At 40.5% G+C, this 17900-nt stretch overlaps 1 protein-coding gene across 1 annotated transcript in view; it reads right to left on the reverse strand.

The window, feature by feature from the left end:
* TMEM255B (transmembrane protein 255B) overlaps positions 1 to 17900 on the reverse strand; it is a 74660-nt gene that overhangs the window by 24680 nt on the left and 32080 nt on the right. The window lies entirely within an intron of this gene.

Consider the following 17900-nt stretch of genomic DNA (forward strand, 5'->3'; position numbering starts at 1 on the left):
ATGGTTTGGAAATGAGCATGGGCCAAGAACCATTCCCAGTAAGTAATTTGGACATTGTCATGCTGCCTGTGACTCTAAGAGACTTTAAGAGTAAGGACGTGGACTTCACCATGCCAGTTGGCCTGGGGACCACTGAACGGTGCTGGGCTTATGTAAAAGATGACTACAGATAAAACTAAGGAGTCCAAAACCAAACTAATGTTTTTAGTGGCTCATTAACTTGAAGTTTCTAATTTTCTGTTTTCTTCCTACATCATTTTTGTAGGTCCTTTTCATCTACAGCATAGCTAGCAATGAATAGGAGAGGGAGCTGCCAAGATTTTTCAAGTTTAATCCTAAAAGCAAACCGAAACATAACCCTTCAGTGCCAGCTTAGCCTTGTGCCAACAGCTGGGTGTTCTGGAGATTATCACTCCCTTTGAGATCAGGCTCTCTGCTAACTTTCTGAAAGCAGGCATGCAAATATGAACAAACAGATGATATTAGCAAGTAGCTTTGATGCTTTTCTGGAGGGCTAGATGGAGCATAGGTATCTGTGTCTGCCTCACACTGATTATCTGAGAGCACATGGGGAGCATACAGACCTGAGAGCTTTCAGACCACAGAAGCAGCTGATGAAAGAAGGTGCCAGCATATTAGGAGTCTGGGAAAGCAGGCAGGCTGGATCACTGTTTGGGGACCTGAGCTAAATGAGAGGAAATGCTAAAGATCTTTTGTCATTTCTGTCTTTCTCTCACTAAGAGATGTTTCTCAGTCTTTTTCAACAACATTCTCAATGAGATGGTTGTCACTTGAGGAAGGCCACTGCTAGGAAATCCCAGGGAGTCATAGGAGTGATCAATACAAACATCTTTGTGCTTTCACTCATAAACAAACAAACAAACAAAAAAGTGTGTTTTTTAAATGTTATGAACAGCTTCCATACTGGCTGTGACAAGATGGGTATTAAGGAACATCTGAGTCTAAGTACAGGTCAGTATCCTCAATACGGTGGTAAGGGGGCATCAGCTTTAAGAAACAAAACATCTCATAATTCTGTTTCCTACCCAGCCTTGCAACTCCCACATAAAGCACATGATTATACCTTCTGGAATCATTAAAAAAAGTGGGGGTTTTTGACAATTGTTTTGGACTTTTACTGGCTGGCAGCTAAACATGCAATTCAGTTTTCAGTTTGCAATTTCTGGAGCAGAAGGGGCTTTCAGTAAACTATTTATCTTGCATAATTTCACTATTTTAAGAAAAGAGTAGAAATAATAACCCCCCCTGAACTCTCCAATCCCAGATTTCCAAACATTGAACCCACATCACCTGATGGAAAAGAAAATAAACTAATTACAGTAACCATTTTAAACTAGCCAGTTTCTTATAGATGTGTATCTTCCATTGCGCTTGGTAAAGAATCTTTAACCTCCTGGTAGACCAACAGAATGTCTTACCCATGATTCATGAGATGTAAATTTTTGTACACATAGTTTACATATAGTTATTAAAAACACTACTCCTCATATGCCTCATTGAAATGTACTACTGTAAGTAATGGCATTATTTTCATAACCTTTGCATTTCAGAGAGCAGCTGGGAAGAGAGGGGTCACTGCTCAACTGCAGGAGACTCTGAGCATGTGCTCCCACAGGAAAAGGTGCCTTCTTGGACAGGCCAGTGCCCTGGAGATGCCTACCACCACTGCGGGGTTCAGCAGGCTCCTCTTCTCTCCCTTCAACGTCAGGGACTGCTCTTATGGGAGTGCCGGGCATCAGCTCCTGGCCTTTGCTGCACCGGGTTGAGTGGATGTGCTGCTACAAGGGGCTGGTACTTGAACCAGCCACTGCATCTCCATCTCTCTCATTCACTAAGAAACTCAAAATACATAATAAAATGGCTGCAAGCATTTGGCTGACAGCAATCTGGAGTGCTGTGGTTGCTACAGAACCCAAGGTTTTAAAAAACTATGACCCTGAAAGGAAGTCCAGATGCTAGAAAATAAAGTCCTGAACACTATGGAGAGATGCCTGAAAGACAGGAATTGTAAAACAAATCTGAATTTTATTCAAACTTAGGGAAGTTGGGAAAGTACAGTTATGGAAAGAAAATGAACTGTACTGGTGTGTTTGACAGAGTTAAGTTTACTGTTGATCTTAAAGGTCTTTTCTAACACAAGTGATTCTATGATAATTCCTACCTGCTTCACATTTTGACCACACACCGAGAGTCTTTTCTAGAGTTATTAACAGCTTTTGTCTCATTGCCAACAAGCTCATCATCAGCCTTTGAATCCAAATGTTAAGTTTAGTTTTACCTCTTCAAGTGGGCCTCCCAAGTCTTTCTGTTTCTGCATTTCAGCAGTTTTCCTCCCCTGTAACACTAGTGTTTGTCTCCTACTTTTTCCTCCTGTGTTTTGTCCTCTTGAGAGCATCATCCTGACTGACAACACAGAAAGTCCTGGGCTGTCAGGGAATGCACCATGCATGCTGGCTGGGATTTAGAAGAGAAGTGCTAAAAAAAAAGGAGCAAGCCATTTCTGGACTCCCACAGTCCTACGTCTGTGCAGCAGCCCTGAGGTTTGAGGCATTGGGTCCATGCAGCCATGGACTGGACCATCAGGAACAGAGTGTTTTCAATTTTTTTGCCATTTTTTTCAAAATTCAGCTGATAATTACTGAACTTTATCAAGAAACTGTAAGCCATGGAATTATGGTTTCACATGTTCTTTTGACCTAAGCTGCTAGTGTGTATTGATTCAGTTTCTACATGTATTGCCTCTGCCTTAAAAGTCAAGGGTTCCCAAATGCACAGCTGAACCCTTTGAAGTGATGTAGAGTGAGACAAAGAGATGGGATGCTTCTGTCCACTCCATACTCCTACTGTAACTACAACATATTAGTGACCCCCTGGTGCAAATAATACATTCCCAGTTTTGTTTAAATACCTAGGAGGCAGTATTTGTTCACATGCTTTGGGTGAGGCCATGCCATAAGAGCAATGCTGAGAGTTTCACTCTAGACTGCAGTCAGCATTACCCTTTCTCACGCTTCTCCATCCGCCCTGCATGAACTTAACTTGCGATCTAATCTTCTTCCAGAGGTGCTGGGCTCCAGACTAGGGACCCTGCCTGTCCTGTCCGCTAAGCTGAAATAACCCAACTCCGGTGCTGAAAACAGGAAAAGCAGCTGGTGTGGCTTAAACATTTCTATACTTTCCCAAACCAGATTTACTTCACACTGTGCTTTCCAGGGGCTCTTTTTAGGATTTCTATTCCATTTGAAAGACTAGATCCTACAGAATCCTCTTCTCTTAATGCTTGGGATAAGTAGATATTCATTTCAGGTCTTTCAAACCAACAAGTACTCAGAGTACCTGTATACTGTTGTGGCTGAAAAACACACATACATGGATCTGTCTCACTTTGTATTTCATCATTGATTTTTCTTCTATTTAAAATAGTTTGTTGTGGTAGCCTCAGTCCCACTCTCCTTTATTTGTGGGAGATTTCTGGGCTGGTAGTACTGCTACTGTCAAATGATAAGCCTCCAGAGGCTGGAGCTGCCCCATTGCTAGATGATGTGCACAGACAGACCTATTCTTGGTGTAGACAGACAGATCTGTTCTCACATGGATCTAGTTCTCTTGGGAGAGGCTAAATCCTCTTCAAATAATTTTATTTTTCTTTCAGTGACTTCTGGCCACACTACCCCTGGCATGAAGGTGGGAGGAGAGGCCCATCAGCATATACAGTGCAGTGTGACAAATAGAAGAAATGGGAACTGACTCCCCTGCACATCTCCATGGAGGTTCAGCAGCCCCAGTGTCTTTAGTCAATGCAGGTATAGGTGGTGGCAGGAAGAAAAGAGATTTGTTCAGAGCTGCTGAGTAACACCATGCCTGCCTGCTCTGGGGCTGCCATGCTGCAAAACAATCTGTCGTCAGAGACAGTTGCTCTGGCTGTACTGGGGAGCTGGGGCCATACAAGGCTCCAGCGAGGAAGCCCACTCCTGCCTTAATACCCCAGACCTCTGGCAAATCCAAGCCTGGCACTGGAATATGACTGCTTTTCTTCAGTCAAGTTTTGCTAGCCAATGTCTCTCAGGATGAGGCTGTAGACATTCCCATGATACCTGCAACAGATATTTTGTGTAGTTAAAAACTTAGATTTACTATTGGCTTTTACACAAGTTTCTAATGATGCAATTAGCTGATATTATTCAAGGCTGTAATTTTAGTTATTGCTTGATGCAGTTAGATATTTAATTGCTTATTATAGTTGATTACTTACATTGATTACATTACCTTGATTATAGGGTTTGTTATATGAACTGATTGCTCTGTCTTGATTATAATGATGTTGTGCCATGTGAGTAATTAACTTTTCCACAAGAATGCAAGAACTGTTTATTCTGTTTCTGGTAATGTAACTCAAATACATGAAATACAAGCCATCTCCTCCCTTCTACCTTAATACTATTAGAATATGTAAGAAATATATGTCTCTAAGTATACTACTGCAAGAAACGTAATTTTGCAAGACACTAACCTTTACACAGCTGAAATACTGAATATCCTGCTGAAATGTAGGGGGTTTACATTTATAATGCTCTTTTGGATCTATTTTACATTAAAGAGAATGAAAAGAGGCTGCACTAAATGCATCTAGTTGAGCAATATACATGTACTGTATACCTACATATACAGATAAAATGCTGGAGACTTTAGTTTTCAGAGCATGGCACACCACTGACAGACACCTTTAAATAGCCCCATTATAATCTAAGTAATGTAATAACAACTTTATGTATGAATTTTTAATGTTAGGTATTGAGCAGAAAACACCCAGAAAGTAGATGTTTATGCCTAAAAATTTGCCATCAAAGCTCCCTATCACCCCTGTAAAGGGAAGACCACCCTGCGACACACACCACAGCACACTAGAGGCCAGGCTGACAGGGCTCACCCAAATGGAAGGGACTGCAGGACTAGGGCCCAAAATATGAAAGTAAAAAGTCCATGAGAAAGCCCCAGGAGGAATGGAAAGACATGAGTTACAAAATTAAGATGGTCTAAACAATTAGTGAAATGAAATATGAAAGTAAAAAGTCCATGAGAAAGCCCCAGGAGGAATGGAAAGACATGAGTTGCAAAATTAAGATGGTCTAAACAATTAGTGAAATGATTCATGCATACTCTAACTGCTCAGGTACAATTAGCTTTTCCCCATCTCCACTGGCTTGTCGTTTTGAAGCTCACATGCATTTCAGAAGATCAGAGATGTTCAAATACATGGTGTTTAGTGCTCCAGAGGCAAGAAAGCCACTGGATATTGCTGACTAGGAGTGCGGAGAGAACTGCACTGAGGCATATACACAAGGAAATTCTAGGCAGGTTCAGTAAAAAAAAAAATTAACTATCAAACGTGGAATTTCTCACCCAAGACTATAAAATATATTACAACTGTGAACTTTCATAATCTAGCAACATTGGCGCAACATATATTTTAATAAGCTCTTAATAGAGACATAAATAATCAACAGTCAAAACTTTACTGAATACCTGGGAACATACTTTTCATAGGCATTATTTGTAACTGAATAATCATTCACCTGCAGCGACAAATTCCTGCTACGTTATATTATTATTCATACTAATCATCGTTTCTTCTTAAAGATGAAACATATAAAACCTCTGTTTTTTTGAAACCTATTGCTAGGACAAAATGCAACTTACTTAAATGCCCTAAAATTTTACTTTAGTAGAATTTAAGGACTTTTACATGCTTTGCTGATTTAGATCCATGTGAATAAACAGCACCTTTTCCGTTCTTTTTACTCCACTAGTTTCTGCACAGGGCAACTCAAAGCACTGTTTTTCCCTTGACAAATGATGCAAAAAAATGCCAAGTATTTTTGCTGTAGTCTGAACTCTGCAGGTGGTTACTCCCTCTCCCCTCTATGTGTCTCTTTCGCAGCTTTGAATTTTTTTCACAGAACAGAAACATCTGCTGATTAGAAACAGTTCTGAGAATAGGAAACAATGAAGGAAAATTATCTTCTGCTGGCAGCACATCAGAGAGAAGTAGATTATGCTTTTCAGAGCAGACTGTAAGCCCTTTGCCCCAGTCACCTAACTTTTTTAGAATTAAACTATAATTAACTTGCTTTGCATAAATTGCATCTTGGCTAGTGCTTTACAAAGTAAGGTTAAAGATGGAAGTAGACAGTAAATCTCCCCTGATCCAAACTGTTACTCTACATTGCTAATTAAATCCCCCCCTACTCCACGAACTGATTGTTGAATGTATAGAAGCCACACAGATGCAGAAGACTATAATTTATGGAAACTAGAATACCAGTGTCATTTTAAACATGGATTAAATCCTGCTCACTTTCTCACTTCTCATATTATTTCTCGCACTAATAATATTATTAATGTTAGTAAAATGTGTAGAATTTCCCTCCATATCTCTGGAGTTGATTTACAAAATACTCAGTGGAATTCACACCTATCTAATTACACTGGAAGGAAAGCTAAAAGAAAATTATTCAATTTTCAGAGCTAAAGAAATTGGAAGTGCCAGATTTGCTATTACCCCAATGCACAAAAATTCTGCACTGTTGTGTGTTGTCATTGTGCTCTCTGTGAGACGGGGACATGTAAATAAAAGGCAGTGGAATTTAACCATCAGCTTTCATATACTCATATGTATGGGTCATTCCCTCAATGTTTTCTCAGAGTTCAAACTCCTAATTTAAAATAAAAGAGTAATCTTCCTCCCTCTCTATTGCATGCAATTGTATTAAGATGTCCCTTACTTCATCTTCAAGAAAGTTTTATCTCAAAGATGCATTATTGCAGCTTGAAAGGCTAAAATAATGACATTAACAAGGGATCTCAATGTGAGCTGTTACATCTCAACAAGGGAAGCCAATGGACCAATGTCAGTATCACAGGGCTAGGGGGAGCTGGAACAATTCTTGGTTTTGCTAGCAGTGAAAGATTTTGTCTTACACAGCTGTGCTGATGAAGAATGGAGAGGGCCTGAGACAGCCTTATCTCTCTGCCCCTGTTCTGGAGCTGCAGAACAGCACAAGGAGACCATGTGGTAGATGTAGAGAGATGCTGTAGGGAAAGGAACTAGGAATCTCTCTTATTCTGTCCCATCGACAAACGAATTGCTCTTTGGCATCCAAATACAATCTATGTGCTGCCTAATGGTTTAGACATTTCTGTTTGGTTGGCACAATACCAGCCCTTTTCCCTCAGGAAAATAACTCACAGCAGGGAAGAACAAAGGGATTTTATAGAATTTGCAATTCAGCTAAAAAGGAATTTCAGTGAAAAAAAAAAAAGAAAGAGGAGCTATATAACCAGGGGGGGTTGTCCCTGCCAGTGTGAGAGACTCTGCAGACTGGAGGGGGGATCTCAAGAGGTTCTCCAAAAAAAAGGGTTACCATCATTTCTCTTACTGGAAAATATCTGGCAACCAGACTTAAGCATCCTATCGGCTCCTCTGTAATGTCAATATATTCAGGCTGTGTGCATAGTACTTACCTGTGTGGAAACAGAGGAATATCAGACTGCAGATTTGTGGGGACAAATATGCTGAAGCCCTGCCCTGTCTCCACATTCTAGCCCAGAGAACATTAGCAAGATGACAGCTTTCCTGACAAGCTCTTGGATACATCCAATATGTTAATGATTGGATTGTCTTGTGTGTTATCCAGTATCTGAGGAATAGTGTTTTCAGCTATATTCATGCTAAAGATTGTATTTCCTTTGCAGATTTGAAGACAAGCAAACCTGGATCAGAAATCTTGATAAATGGTTTTAAGATGGTTGTAATCTGTGAACACCTAAACATTTTCCAGCAGGGAACAGGTTCTGGCACCACACAGAGACCTGCTGACAAGAGGCAATACAGTTTCCACCTGACCGTAAAAATAGTTCACAGGACCCTTCTTTGAAGTGCCTGGTCTAGAATGATCTGCTGAATAACATAGGCTAAATAATTTCACCCCAAGACATCTGCATCAAGTTCAGAACTTCTGGATAAGCTTCATAAGATCATGTAAAAAACCACTTGGGATTTAAGTAAGTCAGTGACAGAGAACAATCCATACCCTTGACAAAACTGTTCCTGTAAGTCATTATTGTCAAAACTGTCTGCTTCAAGGTTTGAATCTGTTTAGCATTGACTTCAACCCACAGCACTTACTGGTGCTTTTGTGTGAGAGACTAAAAGCCCTCTGTTATCAGATAACCTTTGATTATGTAGATACCTTAGAGAGGCCAACATCAATTCACCTCTCAACATTTTCTTTGGTAAACAAAATAAATTGAACTTGAGTACTGTTGCTAAAAGGTGTCATTCCAAAGTTCAGATTTTTCTTTTATGAACTTTCAAGTTGATAATGTCCTTTGCAAAGCACAAAGAAACACAAGAGCTGGAGTCAGTAATATAGCAATGGTCCTACAGGCTATATCTATATTGCCAAATAAAAGCCAGAGACCAGTCTCCTGTTGTGAGGCTACATGGTCCCATCCACACTGCTCACACCCACACTGCTATCCCTCTAGTTCAGATCTGTTTTCAAGAAAGCTTGTGGGGGTGGTCTGAAACTGAGCTGAAGTGGCAGCTAACCCTTAGACAGAGGTCTGATGTTTGAGTTTAGTTTGAGTAGACATGGCCCCTAATACCTTATAAAATACCTGTCATTACAGGTAACTCAGCTTCATCTTGCTAGTAGACACTACTGTCCAGTAATCTGGGTTACATTAGCTCAATTAGCTACAGTATCTCCCGGGAAGATTACTTTATGTTCAGATTTTTTACCACATTGATGTTTCATTCCTCCTTAGACTTGCTGCTTTCCAAAACACAGTGGCTTCATCCTAGAGCTAGGATGTCCTTTTTCTCTACTCCTTACGTATCAGCTGAATATACGAACATGGCAAAAAGGCATCCAAAAAACCCTCCCCTGGCCCAGGAAGATTCTTCTGGCAAAACCACAATAACTTACAAGAGCACCAGTATAACTGTGGTTACTGCCCAGGAAATCTTCACCCGAAAAGAGGTGATTTTGACTGAGTGTGTGCCAGAGCAGAGAGAAACACAGAGCTTTCAGGCTGTGAAGTGGCTAGAAGCACATCTGTAGGTATCTCTAACAGATATCTGTAACAGATATCTGTAACAGTTATCTGTAGATACCTGTAGCTCTCAATTAGGCTGGAGCCATGTCCAGCATGAGGAGCTCCTCTACAATCTGGATTGTGACATTCAAAGTATTAGTCCTTTGATTTAAAGTATACTCAACTGTATTTGGATGCATGAACATAACTGTTATGCAAATGTGGTCATCTTGCAGTACAAAAGAGAAATCTTGGCAGATTGGTTTAAACTGCTTGCAGGAATCCTCCTTTGTTCCAACCCTTAAATTAAGTTCATAAAAAAGAAATAATCTCCCCTTGTAAATAATTGGTACTGTAGGAATGCAGTCTGTGCTTCCCATCTCACTGTCAGATGGAAGATCTAATACTATATTAATACTGTGGGATAGCTGACCACTGGCTTCAAAATGCACTGCTTGCAGACTTAAGCACTTTGTATTTAAGTTCATCAATAAAACATTTTTTGCCTCAGTGGACCATCAATATAAAAATCACTATTGAACTAGTGCTAGTTTTCAGATGAAAATGTTTAGTGTTCACTTTGCTAAAAAAAACCCCAACAAAACTCTTTATGGTATATGCTACACCATGTTATTATATTAATGAGTCATACAGGATGGAAATGGAATTAAAAGTAATTAGCTGTAATTTTGTCTCATGTAGCAGCATGGAGAAAGTAAAATGCATTTAGTGCTCTTCTCCAGGGAAACTCACTAACTTAATTGCAATGAGAAATTACTTATTCTTTGAGTTGTGTTTTCTGCCACCAGTCGTCAAGGTAACAACTTTGTTAGACATGGAATACAACTATTTGGTTTCTTCTTCAAAGGAAAGGCCAAAAGGCTTGTTCAGAACATTTCCAAATGGCTTTTTAGGAGATCTGGCCTGAGGCATTCAAGGCTTTGGGCTGTGACAGCAAGATGTGTTACATGTCATAGGCTTGTGAAGTCACTCCGTAATAAAATGCAGCGGTCATCAGTGAAGCTGTTGGGCACACCTGCTGCAATTCTTGCCTGAGTGTCTACAATCTGTATGAGAAGCTTCAAAGATGGGAAGAGGATTGACAGTCTCTGCCATTGCATGTGCAACTACCAGAAGGTGTGATCAATTCTTGAGTGCACACATGCACCACCCGCCTCTTCTGCCTGGGGAGCAGGAGGGAACCTGTCACTCACTGCTGGGTGGGTGTCCCTGCTTGGGGTCCTGTGCTTACAGCAGAAATCATCAGATCTTCAAGGCATTTCAGACTGTACTTCTCTGATTAACTACAACCCAAGCAGAGGCCTCATAATATCTGATTGTTTCAGTCATCATTGGATTCACCACTTCTAATTTGGCTCAACGCTGGCTTTAAGCTGAGCCAAGTGAACTCTGCAGTCCCAAGACCCAGTCCTGCCTTCCCTCCAGCTCCCAGCTACACCTCCCCACTGCTTGCCTTGGACTGGCACTGACAGTTGTCTGTCTGAGATAAACTGTATGGGCAGTCCTGCTGGAAGCCATCTTAGCAGTGCGGGAAAGCACATATGGGACAAGTTTTCCCTTCAGTCTGCCCTAGGCAGGCTCCTGTGCCCTAGTACAAGAGGTGAGGCAGACTCATGAAACCAGGAGAAGGAGGGTACCACTTTTTGACAGCCAACCTTATCTGAATACCACAAAATTTTTTTTACTGAGGACAGATGACCTGCACTCTGTAACTGGGAAAACACTGAAAGCGATGATGTTTGCTGAGGCTGATAAACCTCGGAGTGATAATGCAGCTTCCCTGTTCTCAGGAACTTCTCTCCTTGGGAGGGAAGCTAGAGCACCAAGTGGCCATGGCGATTTTGCAGCTTCTTAGTCTAAAGGGATAAAATACTACACAATTAAGACTATTTTACATATGGTTTCTGTGAGAAAAAAGCAGCACTCAACTTCCTGATCTGGTTTCTGTAGCACAGAAAGGTACAATGCGAAACAGCCCTGTTCTAAATCCTTTGGATGAACTGAAGGAACCAAAACCCACACCCACTCATTTTTTGACAGGGTTGGCTGGGAATGCAGTTTTATGATGTAAGTTGTTTGTTCAGTGGATGGGGGCTGCCATCTTAATACTATTCAGTACAACAGTTTTTGAGCTCTACCAACAAAAGCTCAATTTGCATTAGCATTCTCCAAATGAAAGACTCCATTTCCCATTGCCATGTCTGTATGTTTCCCAGAAGCTGAATTTACAAAATGCTTGTCCTATTAAACAGTATTTTGAAGTTAACATACATAAAGAGAAGACAAATACCTCAATTTTAGTTTCTAAACTCCCAAATCTATAGGTAATTACCTAGCTGATACACAAGCTGCATTTAAACCATGGTGGTGAAGAGCCCAGGCTAGGGGTGTTTTAGTGTTCTCCAGTTCAGCTACAGGTTCATTTCAGGGCTTAGAATATTAAAATATGTTCTATTTTAATTAATTCCTTAAGTCACGGTTATCAAGAGGAAGAAGACAGATCAACTGAAAATGAAATTAAATGAATGTGACACAGAAGTGGCTTTGCAGAAGAAGAGAGGAATCCAAAGGACCACTTAACACTGCCTGGTTTGAAATAGATTTTAGATCTCATGATGGACAAGCAACTCCACCTCCCTTTTCCTTATACACATATCCTTCTAACATCTACATGAGTTTTGATAACTTCAGTCATCAGTGTAAAGCTGGCACAAAGACATAAAGTCAGAAAGAGTGTCCAGGATTGGAGCCTGACTCTTTTTCTGTTCCAATTCTTGCACATCTCAAGTGTTGAGAACAGCTTGTGAAATCTGCTATTGTAAATCAGGATCTAACATATCTCTGCTTTTAGGCAGGACGTGATTTCAACCTTCGCTTGAAGTGAGTGATGTCATGCCCAAGGTACCAAGAAGATTATCCTCTCTACATATATATTCACATTAAATTGCTTCAGCTAGACAAGATCACTTATCATTTGTGATACAATGTGATTTCAAAGTCACCGCAACATATTTTTATCCCAGAGGCGCTAGAGTTGGGATCTAGTCTCCTTCAGAGTAAGTACTGTTTACAGAATTATCCTCACCACAGAAAACCTTCAGATGGTCTCTTCTTCCTCTGCCACCCTGATCCAAGGCAGTCTGTAGCAAGAACAAAAAAGTCCCCATATCTCTATAAATAAAGCAAATTTGTGTTTGTGCTTTCTAGCGAAGATCAGCAAACCCCCACTGATCTTGGGCAGGATAATTGTATGGAAAAATGGATTTTTTTCCTTTCTCTGGACCAGTTTTCCCAACATTTCACATTCCACCACTTTCTCAGTTTCTTATTTGTGGACACTTAAGAAAATTGTTGAATGGACTAGGGTCTATCTGTATAAAAATAGAGGTCTGAAACTGCAACACAACAGAGCAAGATGCTCTGCTCCTCAGGCTCTTATAACAAAATTTCCCTTAGCATAGCCCATTTCAGGTTTCAGTCCCTAATACAGTACCTTATCATAGTGTTTTCTTGAATTGCTAGTAAAAAAGTAATGAAGTAATCCATGTTATTATCTACCTGTAAAAGCTAACCTGAAGTGCATCTGATTATTCTACCAATTTGTCACTTCACCATTCACAATCAGAAGTTGTAAGTAGTTTATAACCTTTCAAAGGGTCACCATCCATTACACTATTCAAGCATTCATTCAAAGATGTGTCCAATCAGTCCACTTGGATAAAAAAACATGGAGGTTGCTTTTAGGAGGCCTCTGAAGTAATGACTATTTCAGAGGAACATCTTGGAAGCACTTATAAGATATTTCATTTACACAGCTCTTGGCTGAGCTTTTCACTGGGCCTTACAGCTCTCCGTGTCAGAGGAACCCAGCTGCAAGCACAAGGGAACAGGACAGTGCGTATGTGCGGCAGCTCTCATCCATAGATTTGTGCTGTCCCTTCATTGTTCCACATAAAATTGGACTCTCTTAAAAATCACTTCCTTTTAAAGCAAGTTCATGCCTGACCATAAACTGCATTAGAACAGAACTTCAGCTAAGAGGATGTAGCAGTAAATATAAGGTACATAAGGGTCATTGTCAAAGATTTAGGCTTTATAAACACAGAAAATTTAGCCCAGTTCATGCTTAAAAGAAAGCCAAAAGTGGTAATGAAATGGCAATTAATAGAGCATTCAAACCTTTTTATTCTTTTCTGTTAATGATAGAAATTTAGAAGAGAAACCTAGTGCATCTTTAAAAGTAGTTGAACCTGAATCTAAATTATTTGACTACATTCTGTTAGTTTTTCTACAGCAGCCAGCATCTGCATTTTGTACAATTCTGAATCTGAGCTGGAATAACCCCAGGCAACAGTTCAAGTTGTCTAGGTAGCAGCTTGCCAAAAAATCCCCAGACAGATGTGTTTGTGGACAAGTTGAACATATGTTTTGCGTAAGTGATGGTCAACTGCATACTGGGCTGCATTAGCAAACCACCACCAGCAGACTGGAAGAAGTGATTATACATTTTTGCTGAACGCTCATGAAGCCACATCTCAGTATGGTGTCCAATTCCTCTCCAATATAAGAAAGACCTTGAGAAATTACAGTATGACCAGTGGAGGGCCAATAAATGATCAGAAGACTGAAGGACAGGATGCACCAGGATGGGTTGAAGGAACTGGGCTTGTTCAGTGAAGAGAAAGGAAGGCCTAAGGGTATATTTATTGCTGTATTGAGCTACCTGAAGAATTGCTACAGAGAAGACAAAGCCAAAGAGGTGTGTAGAGAAATTACAGTGGCAACAGTCTCAAGTTGCAATTTCAGTGTGTCTTCTGGTGTTCACGCTGGTCTTATCCCAAATTCTTCAGCTCTGCTTTTTCTTTTTAGTGGATCTTCTCTAATAAATTTGTCTGGATGTGGTCTGTGAATTCTACTCAACAAGATTAAAAAACATTCTTATAGTTAAGCAGGCAGAATTTCCCCTGCCTGAGCCCTTGGTTTCTTCTAGTGCTTTCAGGCATGTCTGAGTCTCTTTTTATCCCATACTTAAGGAAAATGTGACTGACCACGTGTCAGTACTGATGTTCTATGACTCCCAGATGAGCACATGAAAAGATGATACAAAGCATTTGTCTTCACAGCTTTTGCTACCTGTCATCTTCTTAACCTTCTCAAGAAGCTCTTGCAGGCAATTTCCTCACTTCATAAATGGATTTCTTGCTGCAAGGATCATGTGGCAATGGTCAAGGCTTGCAGTCATGGATAGGAGGGTAGCAGGTACTGCAGAAAATGTGCATGTGAGGCAGGACAGGGAGTCTCCCTGTGTGGTGAGTGGAGGCTGTTGAATGATTTCCATTAGCTGTTGCACAACTGGGCTATTCTCATCTGCTAAATAACAAAATGTCTCAGGCAAACACTAATGCAGATAATAGATTCCTGTGATCACCATATTTTTCTGAAATAACATCACTGCACACTAATTCCAGCTTTGATTTGCTTCATTTGATTCTGGCTTCTTTTTTTTTTTTTTTTTTTTTTTAAAGATGAAAAGTGCAGCTGAAGGGACCAGTGGTGAAATTAACTTTACACAGTAAATTACATCTGCAATATTTTTTAAGTAAGCTACTGCTATTTTAAATCAAGCTACTTTGTCTTCAGTGTTCTTAATTTTGTAAGTGCTGTCCTCCAGAGCTTTCTATTAAGCAAAGTGTTTTAAAATGAGTCTTAAATAATTTAAATACCTCTTTTCTGAAATGCATCCATTTCCAGGAAGATTCTTTGTCAATTTTATGTCTTCTTGGGAAGAAAATAAAACAGGGAAAGTATTTTATTATTCTATCCACAGTTTTACAAGAGCACGGAAAATGTGCAACAGTAATAGCCTCCATTCTACAGCAAGTACACACTAAGAAAAATCTGTAATTACGTGATTTGTCCTCTTCACATCCTTCCCAACTCAAATGAAGTTAAAAATAAAATGAAAACCAGGAGTAATTTCTTATTCCAAACTGATGTGAAGGAGGTTGTGTTCGTTGTCAGTCTGAAGCCTGCTTAGCTTCAGCTAGTACTTCTCCCCCTAGAAGAAAAGGGACCTGGAGCCTTGGTATCAGAACCCTGATACCACATACAGAAAAGTGAATGCTGCCTAGTTCCTCCTCATGAAAACTTTATGGTTTCAGTGTAGACCTGGGCATCTGCTCTGACATGCCAGGAGTTTGTCCTTTCCCTGAATGGAGGACAGTTTAGTTCTCTTCTCCAGCAGTTATCCCCCAAAGGCAGTGGCCAAAGTAGCCACAGCACAATGCAGATCTCAAAATAGCTGGTACTGGCCTGTGGAGAATGGACTGAATGTGGTGTTACTGCTCTCCCTGAAGGAGATGTAATGTAGTGGCTATGACACCGTAGTCTACATAACACACCTTCTTTTGATAAGGACCCACCATTCCTGTAATTCAAATTGGGAGTGTACTTACATTACCATCCCTCAGATTTCCCGGTGTGCTAGTCAGAGAAATCAGGTGATGTACACCTTTATTCACCTGATCCTATGAAGTTCCTTATTAGACAGAGGAGGAGAATGGGATGAAGTCAGTGTGACCATGTTGACACACAAATTAGTTTGCAGCAAATGGTACTAAGTATTTCTTTGTTCTGTAATATGTGAAGGAGACCAGAAGAGACAGATTTGATAAACAAAACTCAGCCCAAACATAAACAGCTGGAAATGGATTTCCATGAAACATGTCATGACATGACTGTCACAGGTTCATGCCATTGGGTTGTACATCTCCAGCCCTCAGAGGGATGGCTGGATGGTGACCAGCCCCTTCCAGCCTCCGGCTCTGCGCGGATGGTGCAGTCATACCCAGTCACTGACTTAATCAGATACAGAACTGCACTCAGGTCTGTAAGATGCTTTCTTCTTGGGTGCGTGCAGTGACTTTGCACCTTGGTGCTTTCCTGTGACAACTTGTTGGCCCACTTTCTCCTTGGACAGCACTGCAATGAACTGAATCACTTTTAGTCCATAACAACACATCACAGGCATGCCATGACAGCAAGCAATGTCACGCAGCTCTTTATGCTACAATAAAGGGGAGGTGAATATAAACTCTAGGTAGTACATATGAGATGCTGTTTCTTCAGATATAAGGGTATAATAATATTCTAATATGATATCGTTTGATTTAGATAGGAAGCAGTGTCATTTCTAGAATAGCTAAGTAATATATGTTAAAGAAACTTAAAGCCAGAAGGGTGCAAACTGACAAAGAAAACACCTAGACAGGGGGCAATGCCTGTCTCTGAGATTAAGCACACACATTGTTCTCTGACACAGTAACTTGCCTCAGAGGATGCAACACCATGTCTAACCTCAGCAGTGAGGGGCTGTGCCTACACAGTTGCATTGTAGTTATAAGGTGTAAGACTGTACAAGTGACATCTAAATACTTCCTAATGATCACATCAAAGCAGGACAAAAATTAGACTGGTTCCTGGGAAATTAGGGGACAGGTCCAATATGTGACTAAGTGGCAATGGTTTTCTGGGGCACAACTACCGAATATTCAGGAGCAGGAAGCCGAAATAGGAATCTGCTCCCCTCCTCTTTTAAGCAGGTTCCATGGAAAGGCTCCCTGGGCTTACACTAATCAGAGACAAAATTATACCAGATGCCATCCAGAGCAAAAGCAGGGTGAATCCAAGTAAAAGAAGGCTACTTCAGCATCATGCAGGGTCTGTATAGCACAAAACATGACTACGGTCCAGAGTGTTTATTCATGCTCACATTGCACAGCTCCATTGTTTATACCATTAGATGTGCCCTTCCTTGTGCAATGCACATGAGGTTCTGAAGCCCACGTTTCGTTTAAAGTCCTCTTCAATAACAGTTAAAAAGAAATTAGTTCATAAATTTATGCTCCAAGTGATCCAAGACCTAATTATTCTGATGCATTTTCTGACAGAAAATTAAGTAGAGTTCTACCAATGCCATTGCTGGTATGCTGCCCTGCAATGAACATAAGCAGAAAGATGAACAGGCCTACGGTATTTCATAGCAGTGAGGGGTCACATACCATCATACTTGCTGTATTATGTAGCACACTGTATCTGAGTTCTAGTGTCTCTTAAAATATTTAACTAATTATTTCCTGATGCTTTTGGAAATCAAAGCTCAATCAAAAGATAGGGTTTAGATTTTTAGGTATTCTATCACAAAAGATAGAACAGCAAACAACACACATCTAACATGTAAACTGGCATATTCAAATGACCCCACAACCTACTCTGTCTTGTTCTTCTATTTATCCTTTTTGTCCAGTATTTTAATTTCAACTTCATGAGCCCAAATAAAAAGAAACTTGTTCTATGTTTGTCTAGTGCTTACACAAGAAGGTCATGAGAAAGACTCCTAGGCACTCATAGACAGTAATGAACTACTAGTAACACTATTGCAACTCCAGTACCGTGAATGCCTACAAATGTCCTTTTGAAGCAGAGATGGCAATAGGATTGGGGGAAGAAGGAGGACTGGGTTTTGAAGACACACTGGAAATACTAGTCACTCTGGTTGAATGACCCACCCACTCTGATGGCAGGTAGATGGTGAGTTTTGGGTGGTTTGTCCCTCAGTATGTTTCCCCTTCACACTACCTCTAACCAGAACCTGCCGCTTCCTCTGCTGTCTTTGCTCCAACAAAATGTTCCCTTTGTGCTGTTGCAATCCACTTCCCTCTAAAGATCCCATGGGGACTTCTGGTACTCATCACCGCCTG

The sequence above is a fragment of the Athene noctua genome, chromosome 1 (assembly GCF_965140245.1).
Source record: "Athene noctua chromosome 1, bAthNoc1.hap1.1, whole genome shotgun sequence".
Taxonomy (NCBI): Eukaryota; Metazoa; Chordata; class Aves; order Strigiformes; family Strigidae; genus Athene; species Athene noctua.